The sequence below is a fragment of the Triticum aestivum genome, chromosome 5A (genome assembly GCF_018294505.1).
Source record: "Triticum aestivum cultivar Chinese Spring chromosome 5A, IWGSC CS RefSeq v2.1, whole genome shotgun sequence".
Taxonomy (NCBI): domain Eukaryota; kingdom Viridiplantae; phylum Streptophyta; class Magnoliopsida; order Poales; family Poaceae; genus Triticum; species Triticum aestivum.
This window is the reverse complement of record NC_057806.1, coordinates 684,911,356-684,928,460: the sequence shown is the minus strand read 5'-3', so window position 1 is coordinate 684,928,460 and position 17,105 is coordinate 684,911,356.

Genomic DNA, 17,105 nt, shown 5'->3' with positions numbered 1-17,105 from the left:
CTGTTTGAGATTTGTTCCTAGAGAAATTTAGTTGAGAGTTGACAGTAGCAATCATGTAGACTGGGTCCGTAAACTGAGGATTGTCCTCATTGCTGCGCAGAAGGATTATGTCCTTAATGCACCGCTCAGTGTGCTGAACGTCGAGAGTCGGTTGTGGATGTTGCAAACATCTGACATACATGTTTTGATGACTACATGATAGTTCAGTGTGTAATCCTAAATGGTTTAGAATTGAGGCACCAAAGATGTTTTTGAAACATCACAGAACATATGAGATGTTCCAAGGACTGAAATTGGGATTTCATGCTAGTGCCCATGTCAAGAGGTATAAGACCTCTGACAAGTTTCTTAAGCCTGCAAACTAAGGAGAAAAGCTCAATCGTTGAGCATGTGCTCAGATTGTATGAGTACTACAATCGCTTGAATCGAGTGGGAGTTAATCTTCCAGATGAGATAGTGATGGTTCTCCAAAGTCACTGCCACCAAGATACTAGAGCTTCGTGATGAACTATAACATATCAGGGATAGATATGATGATCCTTGAGCTATTTGCGACACCGCAAAAGTAGAAATCAAATAGGAGCATCAATTGTTGATGGTTAGTAAAACCACTAGTTTCAAGAAGGGCAAGGGCAAGAAAGGGATACTTCATGAAACGGCAAATCAGTTGCTACTCTAGTGAAGAAACCCAAGGTTGAACCCAAACCCGAGACTAAGTGCTTCTGAAATGAGGGGAGCGGTCACTGAAGCAGAACTACCCTAGATACTTGGTAGATGAGAAGGTTGGCAAGGCCGATAGAAGTATATTGGATATACATTATAATGTGTACTTTACTTGTACTCCTAGTAGCACCAGGGTATTAAATACCGGTTTGGTTGCTAAGTGGTAGTAACTCGAAATAAAAAGCTACGAATAAACGGAGACTAGCTGAAGGTGAGATGATGATATGTGTTGGAAGTGTTTACAAGGTTGATGTGATCAAGCATCGCATGCTCCCTCTACCATCGAGATTGGTGTTAAACCTAAATAATTGTTATTTGGTGTTTGCGTTGAGCATAGACATGATTGGATTATGTTTATCGCAATATGGTTATTCATTTAAGGAGAATAATGGTTACTCTGTTTATTTGAATAATACCTTCAATGGTCTTGCACCTAAAATGAATGGTTCATTGAATCTCGATCGTAGTGATACACATGTTCATGCCAAAAGATATAAGATAGTAATGATAGTACCACATACTTGTGACACTGCCAGTTGAGTCATATTGGTATAAAACGCATGAAGAAGCTCCATGTTGATGGATCTTTGGACTCACTCATTTTTTGAAAAGTTTGAGACATGCGAACCATGTCTATTGGTTTATACACATGAAGAAACTCCATGAAGATGGATCGTTTGGACTCACTTGATTTTGAATCACTTGAGACATGCAAATCATACCACATGGGCAAGATGACTGAAAGGCCTCGTTTTCAGTGAGATGAAACAAGAGAGCAACTTGTTGGAAGTAATACATTTGATGTGTGCAATCCAATGAGTGTTGAGGCACGCAGTGAATATCGTTATGCTTCACAGATGATTTGAGTAGATTCTAAGTGTATTTACTTGATGAAACACAAGTCTGAATTATTGAAAGGTTCAAGTAATTTCAGAGCGAAGTTGAAGATTGTCGTGACAAGAGGAAAAAATGTCTATGATATGATCATAGAGATGAATATCTGAGTTACGTGTTTGGTACACAACTAAGACATTGTGGAAATTGTTTCACAACAAATGCCGCCTGGAACACCATAGCGTGATGGTGTGTCTGAACATCATAGCTGCACCCTATTGGATGTGGTGCAAACCATGATGTCTCTTATCGAATTACCACTATCATTTATGGGTTAGGCATTAGAGACAACCGCATTCACTTTAAATAGGGCACCACATAATTCCGTTGAGATGACACCGTATGAACTATGGTTTAGACAAACCTAAGCTGTCATTTCTTAAAAGTTTGGGGCAGCGACGCTTATGTGAAAAGGGTTTAGCCTGATAAGCTCGAACCCAAAGTGGATAAATGCATCTTCATAGGACACCCAAAACAGTTGGGTATACCTCCTATTTCTGATCTGGAAGCAAAAGTGATTGTTTCTAGAAACGGGTCCTTTCTCGAGGAAAAGTTTCTCTCGAAAGAATTGGGTGGGAGGATGGTGGAGACTTGATGAGGTTATTGAACCGTCACTTCAACTAGTGTGTAGCAGGGCACAGGAAGTTGTTCCTGTAGCGCCTACACCAATTGAAGTGGAAGCTGATGATAGTGATCATGAAACTTCAGATCAAGTCACTACCAAACCTCGCAGGTCGACAAGGATGCGTACTATTTCAGAGTGGTACGTAATCCTGTCTTGGAGGTCATGTTTCTAGACAACAATGAACCTACGAGCTATGGAGAAACGATGGTGGGCCCGGATTTCGACAAATGGCTCAAGGACATAAAATCCGAGAGGATTCATGTGTGAAAACAAAGTATAGACTTTGGAAAACTACTTGATGGTCATAAGGCTATTGGGTACAGATGGATTTTAAAAGGAAGACGGTCAATGATGGTAAGTATCACCATTAAGAAAGCTAGACTTGTCGTTAAGATGTTTTTCGACAAGCTCAAGGAGTTGACTACGGTGAGACTTTCTCACTCGTAGCGATGCTAAGAGTCTGTTGGAATTGTATTAGCAGTCACTGCATTATTTATGAAATCTTGCAGATAGGATGTCAAAACATTGTTTCCTCGACAATTTTCTTGAGGAAAGGTTGTATGTGATACAACCAGAAGGTTTTTGTCAATCCTAAAAGATGCTAACAAGTATGCAAAGCTCCAGCAATCCTTCTAAGGACTGGAGTAAGCATCTCGGAGTTGGAATATACGCTTTGATGAGATGATCAAAGATTTTGGGTTTATACAAAGTTTATGAGAAACCTGTATTTCCAAAGAAGTGAGTGGGAGCACTATAGAATTTCTGATGAGTATATGTTGTTGACATATTGTTGATCAGAAATGATGTAGAATTTCTGGAAAGCATACAGGGTTATTTGAAAAAAAAATTCAATGGAAAACCTGGATTAAGCTACTTGGACATTGAGCATCAAGATCTATAAGGATAGATAAAAACGCTTAATAGTACTTTCAAATGAATACATACCGTGACAAGATTTTGAAGGAGTTCAAATAAGATCAGCAAAGAAGGAGTTATTAGCTGTGTTATAAGGTGTGAGCATTGAGTGAGACTCAAGATCTGACCACGGCAGAAGAGAGAGAAAGGATGAAGGTCATCCCTTATGCTTTAGATGTAGGCTCTACAGTATGCTATGTTGTGTACCACACCTGAAGTGTGCCTTGCCATGAGTCAATCAAGGGGTACAAGAGTGATCCAGGAATGGATCACATCACAGCGGTCAAACTTATCCTTAGTAACTAGTGGACTAAGGAATTTTCTCGATTATGGAGGTGGTAAAAGAGTTCGTCGTAAAGGGTTACGTCGATGCAAACTTTGACACTAATCCGGATGACTCTGAGTAGTAAACCGGATTCGTATAGTAGAGCAGTTATTTGGAATAGCTCCAAGTAGTGCATGGCAGCTGCATCTACAAGATGACATAGAGATTTGTAAAGCACACACGGATCTGAAAGGTTCAGACCCGTTGACTAATAACCTCTCTCACAAGCGAGATATGATCAAACCCCATGGGTGTTGGATTCATTACATTCACATAGTGATGTGAAGTAGATTATTGACTCTAGTGCAAGTGGGAGACTGTTGGAAATATGCACAAGAGGCAATTATAAAATGGTTATTATTATATTTCCTTGTCCATGATAATTGTCTATTGTTCATACTATAATTGTATTAACCGGAGATCGTAATACATGTGTGAGTACGTTGACCACAATATGTCCCTAGTAAGCCTCTAGTTGACTAGCTCATTGATCAATAGATGGTTACGGTTTCCTCCCCATGGACATTGGATGTCGTTGATAATGGGATCACATCATTAGGATAATGACATGATGGACAAGACCCAATCCTAAGCATAGCACAAGATCGTGTAGTTCGTCTGTTAAAGCTTTTCTAATGTCAAGTATCATTTCCTTAGACCCTGAGATTGTGCAACTCCCGGATACCGTTTGAATGCTTTGGGTGTGCCAAACGTCACAACGTAACTGGGTGGCTATAAAGGCACACTACGGGTATCTCCAAAAGTGTCTGTTGGGTTGGCATGGATCGAGACTGGGATTTGTCACTCCGTGTGATGGAGAGGTATCTCTGGGCCCACTCGGTAGGACATCATCATAATAAGCTCAATGTGACCAAAGAGTTGATCACGGGATGATGCGTTACGGAACGAGTAAAAGTGACTTGCCGGTAACGAGATTGAATGAGGTATTGGGATACCGACGATCGAATCTCGGGCAAGTAACATGCCGATTGACAAAGGGAATTGTATACAGGATTGATTGAATCCCCGACATCGTGGTTCATCCGATGGGATCATCATGGATCATGTGGGAGCCAACATGGGTATCCAGATCCCGCTGTTGGTTATTGGCCAGAGAGCTGTCTCGGTCATGTCTGCATGATTCCCGAACCCGTAGGTTCTACACACTTAAGGTTCAGTGACGCTAGAGTTATTATCGGAATTAGTGTGCAGTTACCGAATGTTGTTCAGAGTCCCGGATGAGATCTCGGACGTCACGAGGAGTTCCGAAATGGTCTGGAGGTAGAGATTTATATATGGGAAGTCCTATTTTGGCCACCGGAAAATGTTCGGGATTTTTCGGTATTGTACCGGGAAGGTTCTAGAAGGTTTCGGAGTGGGTCCCACCTGCATGGGGGGACCCACATGAACGTGGGTAGTGGGGGCAAGGCCCCACACCCCTGATCAAGGCGCACCAAGATCCCCCTTAGAAGGAATAAGATCATATCCCGAAGGGATAAGATCAAGATCCCTAAAAAAGGGGGATAACAATCGGTGGGGAAGGGAAATGATGGGATTTCTTTCCCCCACCTTTGCCAACGCCCCAATGGACTTGGAGGGCAAGAAACCAGCCCCCTCCACCCCTATATATAGTGGGGAAGTGCATGGGAGCCGCACCCCTTCCCCTGGCGCAGCCTTCTCCCTCCCCAACACCTCCTCCTCCTCCGTAGTGCTTGGTGAAGCCCTGCCGAAGAACTGCAAGCTCCACCACCACGCCGTCGTGCTGCCGGAGCTCTCCCTCAACTTCTCCTCTCCCCTTGCTGGATCAAGAAGGAGGAGACGTCCCCGGGCTGTACGTGTGTTGAACGTGGAGGCGCCGTTGTTTGGCGCTTAGATCGGAATCAACCGCGATCTGAATCGCTACGAGTACGACTCCTTCATCCGCGTTCTTGTAACGCTTCCGCATCGCGATCTTCAAGGGTATGAAGATGCAGTCCCCTCTCTCTCGTTTCTAGTCTCTCCATAGATTGATCTTGGTGATGCATAGGAATTTTTTTGAATCATCGCTACGTTCCCCAACACAGACAACAACTCGAGAGCCAGGCAAAGCGGATTCGCTCCCTGGTCATCGAAACCCTAGCAATACCAACACAACTAGACGTAGGCTTTTACCTTCATCGAAGGGCTGAACTAGTATAAAAACCCTCGTGTCCCTTGTCCGGTTTAACCCCTTTAAGCTAACCCGTCGCGATGGCTCCACGACTATGTCCTTTCACGAGGACATCTGCCGTGACAAACCCACGACAGTTGGCGCCCACCGTGGGGCTATCGCATGATGGTTTCAAGTTCTTGAAGGGCAGTTTCGAAGGACTCAAGGGATACGCCGTGGGACGGATGACTAAGAGTCGTCGCGGCAAGCTCTACATCGACGACACGGGATGGGGCCCCGAGGCCGGTTCAATTGATTATGGGTACCAGGTCCCCTTTGGTGGGTTCACGTCTTCATCGGCAAGACCGGTGAACCAGGCCCTGAGCTAGACACCTGCACCGACATCATCGAGACGGCTTAGCGTGCAAGCCCTGCCCAGGTTCAGCCCGCAGCAAGGCATGTTTTTGTAGGTGTCATCTATGGAGCGGAATATGAGGACATACCGGCATCTGATGATGAAACCATTGTCTTTTCTGATGACGAGTCTTCAACCAGAGAGACCAAATCGCTGTATCAGCTGCAGGACGGTCGGATTAGTGGAGGTTCCAATGGCAACAGTATTCCGGACCCCCTCGATCTGCCAAGCCGGGTCGTGGTCTTCATGGCCGGTCATACTAACAAGCACGATTGGGTTATCCACACTCGTATTGATGAGAATCCCGTGATAAGGGGAAGACGATCTCTGCTTCGACAAGACGTGCCAATAAAACCGCCTCGCAACACGTGTAGTGGCAGGCTGGGAAAACGGTTTGTAATGACCGTACCACGGCAGGATGTCACGTTATGAAAAGTTGTCAGCAGATTAGATTTGTGGAATATTATAGTCTCTACGATGGTATGTAGAATTTGTTTTACAGGGCTGGACACAATCCTTGTGTTCAAAATCTTCTATGGAGTATTCGGAGAAGGAACCCGCCTTGCAATGCCGAAGACAATCTACGCGCCGGACTCATCGTCATTGAAGCCTGGTTCAGGGGCTACTAAGGGAGCCCTGGATTAGGGGGTCCTCGGACAGCCGGACTATATACTATGGCCGAACTGTTGGACTATGAAGATACAAGATTGAAGGCTTCATCCCGTGTCCGGGTGGGACTCTCCTTTGCGTGGAAGGCAAGCTTGGTGATTCGGATATGTAGATCTCCTTCTCTGTAACTGACTCTGTGTAACCCTAGCCCCCTCTGATGTCTATATAAACCGGAGGGTTTAGTCTGTAGGACAAAACAACAATCATAATCATAGGCTAGCTTCTAGGGTTTAGCATCTACGATCTCGTGGTACATCAACTCTTGTAATACTCATATCATCAAGATCAATCAAGCAGGAAGTAGGGTATTACCTCCATCGAGAGGGCCCGAACCTGGGTAAACATTGTGTCCCCCGCCTCCTATTACCATCAGCCTTAGACGCACAGTTCGGGACCCCCTACCTGAGATCCGCCGTTTTTGACACCGACAATGTACCCCTCAAGTGTTCGGCTTATCCGAACACATCATGGAAATCGTACCAAAATGAGAAAACAAAAAATAAATGAAGAGGAGAAAAAGGAAACGAAAAAGAAGTGTGGTCGAACTTATGCGTAGAGTCTTCGGAGCCGAGCAGCGTTCCATGGATTTGGCTCGAGGCGATTATCCGATGCATTACGAAGGCGGCAGGCTCCTCCTGTGAGAACTTCATATATAATGAAGGGACCCTCCCATTTTGGTTTGAGTTTGTCCTTTTTCTTCTCCGGAAGGCGTAAAACGAGTTCACCGACATTATAAGTCTTGGCCCGCACTTCTCTGCTTTGGTATCTCCGAGCATGTTGTTGATAGAATGCGGAATGGGCTTTGCAACATCGCGCTCCTCCTCCACGCCATCTAGGTCATCCTGCCGATAAAGCTCAACTTATCTTTCCTCATGCATGCGCACTCGAGGTGAGTCATGAATAATGTCACAGGGAAAGACAGCCTCTGCGCCATATACCATGAAAAAGGGTGTGTATCTAGTCGTGCGATTGGGCGTTGTCCGTAGTCCCCAGAGTACGGAATCAAGTTCCTTGACCCAGTGTTTATCTGACTCCCGTAGGGATCGCACTAGTCTGGGTTTAATGCCGCTCATTATCAGGCCATTAGCCCATTCGACCTGACCGTTTGTTTGAGGGTGATATACGAAGGCGTAATCGAGCTTAATGCCCAGGTTAGCACACCAGTTTTTCACCTCATCGGCTGTAAAGTTAGAGCCATTATCAGTAATAATGTTGCGTGGGACACCATAACAGTGTACAACGCCGGATATAAAGTCGATCACCGGCCTAGCTTTAGCTGTTTTGACTGGTTTGCCCTCTATCCACTTAGTGAATTTATCCGCCATAACCAGCAAAAATTTCTTCTTATGCCTTTCCCCTTTAAGGGGTCCGACCATATCTAGCACCCAGACCGCGAAAGGCCAAGTAATGGGGACTGTTTTTAGGGCGGTGGGCGGCATATGACTTTGATTGGCGGACAGCTGGCACCCGACACAGCGCTGTACACGGGCATGTGCATCTGCTCGGGCCGTGGGCCAGAAGAAACCTGTACTGAAGGCCTTACTTACGAGGGCCCGAGCTGCGGCGTGGTGGCCACCAAGACCAGCATGTATTTCAGCCAAGAGCTGTCGTCCCTCCTCTTCGGAGATACATCTTTGAAGAACTCCAGTAGTACTTTTCTTGTAGAGTTCTCCTTCATAAATTTTGTAGTCTTTCAAGCGTCCGACTATGTGATGGGCCTCATTCTGGTCATTAGGGAGCTTCCACCTATTAAGGTAGGCTAGGAAGGGTTTGGTCCATGGAGCAATGACAGCCATGATTACATGGGCGAAATATGTCATTTCGGTGTCTGAGCCCCCGATGATATCAGAATTGTGTTCGACATCTGAGGGTATGATCAGCTCCGGACTGGTATTGCCGCTCTCGTCCTGCCGTATCACGGATGGCTTGAAGAGCCTTTCCACAAAGGTGTTAGGTGGGACAGGGTCGTGTTTAGCCCCCATTCTACCAAGGATGTCCACTGCCTGATTACTGTCTCGAGCAACGTGATGAAACTTGAGCCCCTTGAACCGAGCTGATATTTTGAGTACGGCATTGCGGTATGCCGCCATCTTTGGATCTGTTGCATCGAAATCTCCATTTATTTGGGATATTGTGAGGTTCGAATCCCCACGCACCTCGAGGCGTTGTATACCCATAGCAACAACCATTCGGAGACCATGCAATAGTGCCTCATATTCGACCACATTATTGGAGTCCATATACATGATTTGTAACACGTAACGGACTGTGTCCCCTGTAGGGGATGTTAGGATGACACGGGCCCCCAATCCGGCTAACATTTTAGAGCTGTCGAAGTACATCACCCAGTTGGAGTATGTGATGTAGTCTTTAGGGAGCTCGGCTTCTGTCCATTCGGCGACAAAGTCGGCCAACACCTGGGATTTAATAGCTTGGCGTGGCTTGTATGTTATTTTAAATGGTAAGATCTCAACGGCCCATTTGGCAATGTGGCCGGAGGCGTCCCGATTGTTTATGATATCATTGAGTGGTACTTCGGAAGCCACTGTGAACGAACACTCTTGAAAGTGGTGCCGCAGCTTCAGGGATGCCATGAAGACCGCATACGCTATCTTTTGATAGTGTGGGTAACAAGATTTGCAGGGTGTTAGAACCGCCGATACATAGTACACTAGTTTCTGGAGTGGGAATTTATGTCCCTCCTCCTGTCGTTCGACGATGAGTACCGCACTCACTACCTGGTGAGTCGCAGATATGTAGAGCAACATAGGTTCGCCAACACTCGGTGCGGCAAGGATTGGGTTGCTTGCTAACAAAGTTTTTATTTCTTCCAATCCGGCTGTAGTCGCGTCCGTCCACTTGAAGTGGTCGGTGTGTCAGAGCAGTCGATAAAGTGGTAACGCATTTTCTCCTAATCTGGAGATAAAGTGGCTCAAGGCTGCCACGCACCTAGCTAGTTTTTGGACTTGCTTTAAGTCTGTTGGTGTTGCCAATTGTGACAAGCCTCGGATTTTTGTTGGGTTCGCTTCAATTCCTCTATTGGAAACGATGAACCCGAGTAGTTTTTCGGCTGGGACGCCGAAGACACATTTTTCTGGATTGAGCCGTATGTCATATGTTCGGAGGTTGTCAAATGTGAGTCGTAGATCGTCCACCAATGATTCGACATGTTTAGTCTTGATGACGACATCATCTACGTATGCCTCCACTGTCTTGCCAATTTGCTTTTCCAGACATGTTTGAATCATGCATTGGTAAGTGGCACCAGTGTTTTTGAGCCCAAAAGGCATAATGTTGAAGCAGAAAGGCCCATAGGGGGTAATGAATGTTGTTGCAGCCTAGTCGGACTCCTTCATCTTAATTTGACGGTATCCTGGGTATGCGTCGAGGAAATACAATGAGTCATGTCATGCGGTCGCGTTAATGATTTGGTAAATGCGGGGCAGTGGGAAGGGGTCCTTAGGGCAAGCCTTATTGAGGTCCTTCAAATCGACACAAAGGCGCAGGATTTATCTTTCTTTGGCACCATGACCAGGTTTGCCAGCCAGTCCGGGTGTTTGATCTCTCCAATGAATCCGGCTTCAAGTAGCTTGGCTAGCTCCTCCCCCATAGCTTGTCGTTTGGATTCGGAAAATCGTCGCAGCGTTTGCTTGACTGGTTTGAACCCCTTTATTATGTTGAGGCTGTGTTCGACCAGTCTACGTGGGATTCCTGGCATATCCAAAGGATGCCGGGCAAAGATGTCCCAATTTTCGTGTGGAGGCTGTCTTGTTAGGATCCGTCGGGTGCACTTGAAATTTAACTATTTCGTCTGCTAGTTTGAAAGAAGTGTACTTGGGCCTCTTATTGAGGATTACATCGTCTTTGTCCATTGTGGAACGCAGAGTGGTTAACTCCTCGGCCGCGAGGGCCTCAAATAGTGCCTCGAGGGCCAAGGATGCAATTTTGTTTTCGGCATGGAGTGTTATATCCGAATCATTGGTGATGGTGATAACTCCGTTGGGCCCTGGCATTTTGAGCTTCATATACCCATAATGGGGTATTGCTTGAAAGAGTGTGAAGGCGTCTCGCCCCAACGAGGCGTGATATCCGCTATTGAAAGGTGACACGTGGAAGAGTAACTCTTCGGACATGTAGTTCCCCAGTGTGCCGAATACTATGTCAAGTTTATTTTTCCTCGAGCATCGTGCTTCTCGACTGGGGATAATGCCTCAGAAGGTGGTGCTACTTTGTTCGATGTGACTCCTATCCATTTGCATTTTGTTGAGCGTGTCCTCATAGATGAGGTCCAGTCCGCTGCCGCCGTCCATGAGCACTTTGGTGAGTCGACAACCATCCACAATAGGGTTTAAGACCAAGGCGGCAGGTGCTCGGACTGATCTGGCCCTTGGTTCGTCATCGACAGTAAAGGTTATTGCCGTATCATTCCAAGGATTTATTGTGGCTACTTGGTTAACTTCGGCGAGGTCGTGGAGCGCCCTTTTGCGCCAACTATTTGAAGAAAAGGTCTCGAAGACCATGAAGACACTGAGATCGTCATCCCCCGAAGAGTACTTCTCCGTGGTAGTGTTGGTGAGGATGGCCTCGCCGCTCTTAGCCACCTGCCGGAGTACCCAACATGCCCGAAGGCTATGTGTTGGTTCGGTATTCGGCGTCATGCGTATCTAACAGGGCTTGTTGAGCCATTCATCAAGGACAGTTCTATGTCCCATGAAGGATTTGATTTTCTTGTCAATAAGATGATGATCGGGTGCCCCGTAAGGGTGCGTTCTTTTTGCCCGTCCGGTGGGCTGCTTAAAGGCAGGAGGATCCCATCGGCTGTCTGAGCTTTCCAGGCGCTTTCCATTGCGCAGTATTTCTGTACTATGTGCGCCAAATCTGCAAAGTGCAGTATGCGACGGCGGTTGAGGGCATTGAGGATTCCCTCATCTGTACAGTTGCGGCAAAAAATTGAAACTGTGTCGTCGTCGCAACAGTCTTTAATCTTGTTTTTAACAAGGAGGAACCTGGCCCAGAAGTGATGGACCGTTTCCTGAGGTTGTTGTTGTACATACATTAGGTCACATACGTCTGGAGGACCTGAATTTCTTGTGGTGGGTGGGCGGGCTGAAATCCGAACCCTGACCCACTATTGGATCTGGAGTTTGAAGAATCTCTGAGGTCACTAGTCCAGGATCCGGAGGTTCCTGGTAACTTTCGGGCTCAACGCCTGATTCTATGTTCGGAGGACATGTGTTCTCTTCCCGAAGGTGGGTATCCGGCTCGCAGGGCTCAGAAATCCGAACATAGCTTGTTCTTAGCTTAGGGGGAGAAGTATCCTCAGCTTGTTCCTCTACGACCACTACTAGATGGGTGATCGGCAGGGACTTGATTTCCCTCTGATCGGGTTTAAGCCCAATCTGAGCATAGTCTGTTGCGACCCCCAGGGCGGCTATGCGATCTAGCAGTTTGTTCAAGGATGAGACATCTGTCGGGTCCATCTTTTTGGAGTCTTTGAAGCCGATACGAACCTGTCCTGGAGCTAAGGCCCTTCCAGAGGTGATGCTATCTTTAATGACAAGGCGAGCCATCGATCGTTCCGTCGATGACACAAAGGAACTCTCAATGAAAGCACCAATGTCGGTGTCAACACCGGCCGATCTCGGGTAGGGGGTCCCAAACTGTGCGTCTGAGGATCGAACGTAGCAGGAGACAAAGGGGACACGATGTTTACCCAGGTTCGGGCCCTCTTAACGGAGGTAAAACCCTGCTTCCTGCTTGATTGACTTTGATGAATGTAGGGGTTACAAGAGTTGATCTATCTCGAGATCATAATAGCTAAACCCTAGATGTCTAGCTTATATGAATTCTGATAGCCTCTATGGACTAAACCCTCTAGTTTATATAGACACCGGAGGGGCCTAGGGTTGTACAGAGTCGGTTTATAGAAGAAGGAAACCATACATCCAGACGTCAATCTTGCCATTCACGCAAAGGAGAGTCTCATCTGGACACGGGGGAAGGCCTTCTACTTTGTATCTTCGCGGCTCATCAGTCCGGCCCATAACACACGGGCCGGCACGCAAGGACCCCTTAATCCAGGACTCTCTCACCATTGTTTAAATCTATTGGTTTACATCTGTGTATTACATGAAGGGGTTGAATAAGTGGATGCTGGAGATGTGAGACCTATGATATATACATAGTTACATACCCGTGAGTAGAACTATCTACATGGAATTAAATTAAATATGATGCATGCTTTTAAATTTGGCCCGAACATGATAAGCCTATTGATTTTATCATCATAATATTTTTAGGCGGAATTTTTCCATGGTAATAAGTGCGAAGAACCGATAAAGTATGATTTTGCCACAGTTCTATTCCACCAAATAAATTAATATTGTTGTTACTAACATTTATCGGTTTGTGGTATACGGTGCCTAAATCTTGAAGGCAGACAACCTCAGTAACTGATATTCTTTTCGACCCCTTCACTATCAGAATTTGATTACCATCCTAATTGATGGTGTAAAGACAATTTTGATTTCCGATATAATGTTGGGCTACCGGGTTATGACAACATGAAGATAAATTGATGCCCAATATATATTTTAGAAAAGAACATCTTAATTCTCAACACATTAGGGCCATTAAAACTGATTTTGGGCCACTTTGAGGAATATTCAAGAATAAAAGTTCCTTCGGTGGCCATTTAACCTCCATCGTGCACGTAATTACCATCAGAAACCAAAAAACAATAGACCATCATAGTTGCTCAACACCACGTGAATTTCAAGAAAAAAAGCCGGCTTCCCATCAGAAACCAAAAAACAATAGACCATCATAGTTGCTCAACACCACGTGAATTTCAAGAAAAATTGCCGGTTTCCCATGGCCTCCGTTCATGGCCGAGGTGTCCCCACACCATGGCCAGACCACGTACCTTCACTCAAAAGCAATGCAGTTTGACATGCTGGAGCCAGCCAGGTTTGGTTGCAAGTGAAAGCGACAGAGTAGACTAGTGTCACAATCATTTCATTTCGGGTGAGTTACTCTTATATCAAAGGCAGTAATATATGTATGTTAGTTTGACCTGAACAGATTAAGAGATATTTTTTACTGTGGTCTTCTATGTTCAATTTCATAATGCTATCTTTTCAGAAATTTGTATTATTAGCAGAAAATTATGTGCGTACCATTTTCAACGTAATTAATTAAAGAAAGTGTAAAATGATAGTTATTGTAAAGAAATTTATAATATTATATAGATAAATAAAACATTTCGTTTAAATATCGAACATATAAGTATTACCACAGTTTCAATATATATTGCATATTAGTATTGTCTTAAGTCAAACTTTCTAAATTTTGACCAAGTTTTTATAGAAATGTTTACTAACATCAACAATACCAAATCAATACAATTATATTAATCTCTCAGCATATTTTAATAGAATATATATTTTTATTGCAAATGTTCTTATTGTTATCTATAAAAAGTTTGGCTTAGGACAAACCTAATATGCATAGTAAATTAAAACAAACAAGTATAAAAATCAGGATGTTGAAGCAGGCCATCAGATGAATTTAAATTGGTTAGGACATGCCATTTGAATCACCACTCATTTGGTAGGCTAGCCCGTGCATGTGCACGGGTTGACGACTAGTTATATATAACTATCTGACCACAACTAACAACCAAAGCCATGTTCATTTATAGTGCTTAAATCTGATTTCCATGTGTGCAAAAATAATATTACATTCCTACTGAATGCATGATGAATCACATATCTACATGTTTAGGCTTTTTCAATGTTTTTGGGGATGGAAACCAGAAGCATCAGTCTCCTTGACTAGAATCATCATGGCCAGAAGTTCTTCCTTTTGATTTCTCAATCTGTAGGTTATGGATCATCTCCCCCTTGCTAGCTGATACGAAGTACATAAAATTTTGTGAGCAGATTATAGGAAAAATTCTGACCATGTATAATTTCTACCAAGTGTACCCTTCTTCATGTAAACAACTTGGTACATTGGACAATATTTAAGGAATGTAGTGGCTGAACCTCAGTTCGGTGCACCCACGCAAGAAAACATAGCCAAACATTTCAAAAAATTCTGAAACTTTGTGGGAATGGTCAAAAACATATGTTATGGGCACCTGTAAACTTTCGTGGTCAAATACCATTCGAGGAGCTCTATACAAAGTAGACAAATTCACTGAAAATTAGTCAAAATGTAAGTGCACCGTTTGAGCAGATTTTGTAATTTTGTCGTTTTTGTACAGAGCTCCTCGAATGTTATTTGGCCACCAAACTTTGCAAATGCGCATAACGTTTGTTGATGATCATTCCCACAAAGTTTCGGAATTTTTTAAAATGTTTTGCTATGTTTTGTTGTGTAGGTGCACCGAGTTGGGGTGTAGAAAACCCACTCTCCAATATTTATTGCCATTTTTCTTATGCGTGAACGATATCAGGCAACATATTGATCTGGTCTAAGATGCCTCCTCCAGAGCAGTACATCTTGAAGACAGGGGATCTTGCCATGTTTATTAACTTGTGTGTTGTCCGAATAATCTTTATTGCGACCTCCTGTCGTGCATCAATAATTCCATTTGTTGTTTGTATATTTGTTTCTTTCTCTCTTTTGAGTTGCTGCACTTCAGAAATTCCGTCACGACGGTTTCCATTTTCATCTTCTATGTTGAATTTATTGCTGAGTGTTTTGATCATTCCTTGTGCGGTAGCTTTTAAAGCTTCTTCTATGGAATGGTATTTTTCTTCTCTTTTGGTACATATTTCTCTTTGGCCAGTTGAATTTGACGGATCATTGATTGTCATTCTTGGTTTTTTGATTCAGAGCACTTCTGTTATTTTCACAAGGATAAGTTTTTGACTAATGAATACCGTTAGTATTTCATCTACAAGGTATATAATATGATGATCAATAATACTACTTAATTTGTCTATAGGATATGGTGTGATCAAAATAAAGTAGGTGGAGGTTTACCCTTTTTGCCTTTTATGAGATACACCCTTTTTGATTGACTGGGCACTGTAATCATCTGTTTCCGTTGACCGTGGTATGCGTCTAAGGTGACCAACTAACCAGCCTATAGGATCTGTGGTTTTGTGATTCTTCTTGCCATTTTGAGCCCTTATAGATAGCTTATGCGGTTTCCAGTCGGGAGGTCCCATCCATGTCCAAGAATTTGCACAAGCCATCATTATGGTCACCAATCCAGCAGGTGGTCAAGACAAGAACATTGTAAGGTTTTCAGTTCGGAAAGAAAACAAGGAAGCACTCAACGAACTAGATAATGAGCTTTGCCTATGATCATTAGAATCTTCTTATCAAAATAATGTAGTCGATTTCCCATTCAAAATAATATACCATTCGGTTTTGTAAGTAGATCTCCTGCTATATCTTCTTCTTTACCTAATAATAAAGCAAATTGGGTTTCTTTCGTCCGTCATGGCATTTTTTAGAAAAGTCTCTCTATTTCAGAGAATTCAACCCACAGTCCTATTGTAAGTTAAAACGAATCGTTATTTTCGTATTTTACACAAAAGTCTCTGTCTTTTCTTCAAATCAACCCACCGTCCAGATTTAAGTCACACCCGAACCGTTATTTTACGTTTTTTTAAAAAAACCTGATGTTTTAGGTAATTCATCCGCGGATCATATTTAAGTCAAACAAATGCTTTTTAAAATCATCCATATCTTTTAAACCGTAACTCCGATTTGAACATGTTATATATGAAATTTGATTAGAAAAATATGTAGAATATGAATATGAGATTATTTTTACCTGTTAAGTATTTTTAAATATTATTTTGGAATATATTTGAGTCAAACCAAATGGTTTTCTAAATTATATGTATCTTTTAAACCGTAACTTTGATTTTAACATATTATATACGAAATTTTATTAAAAAATGTGTGGAATCTAAATATGATGTTAATTTTACCTGTTAAATATTTTTAAAATATTGTTATGGAAGCAAACTTATAATTTATAGCGCAAGATACATTTTTTTCATACCGGCGGCGATCCAGATTGCAAATAAACACCCCACTATAACCATATAGGGAAAAAAAACATTGATAACTACACATGCATACCTCTGAAAAATGTCGTAGGGGAAAACAACAGATTTCTCATCGCGAGAGTGAGAGTGAGAGAGTCGCGAGAGTGAGAGAGAGAGAGAGAGAGAGACGTCTTAGGATTAACCATATTCAACACACGTTTTTTGTTGTTTTGTGTGAACACCGAGGCCATCGCCGGCAAGGGTGAGAAGGAGGATAAGCGGCAACACAAATATGATGCCTCGCAAACAAAGGAGATGGACCTATTGTGGTATTGAGTGATGGTTGTTGAGTTAAGAGCGTGTGTTATGTTTTCTCTCCCGTTGCAACGCACGGG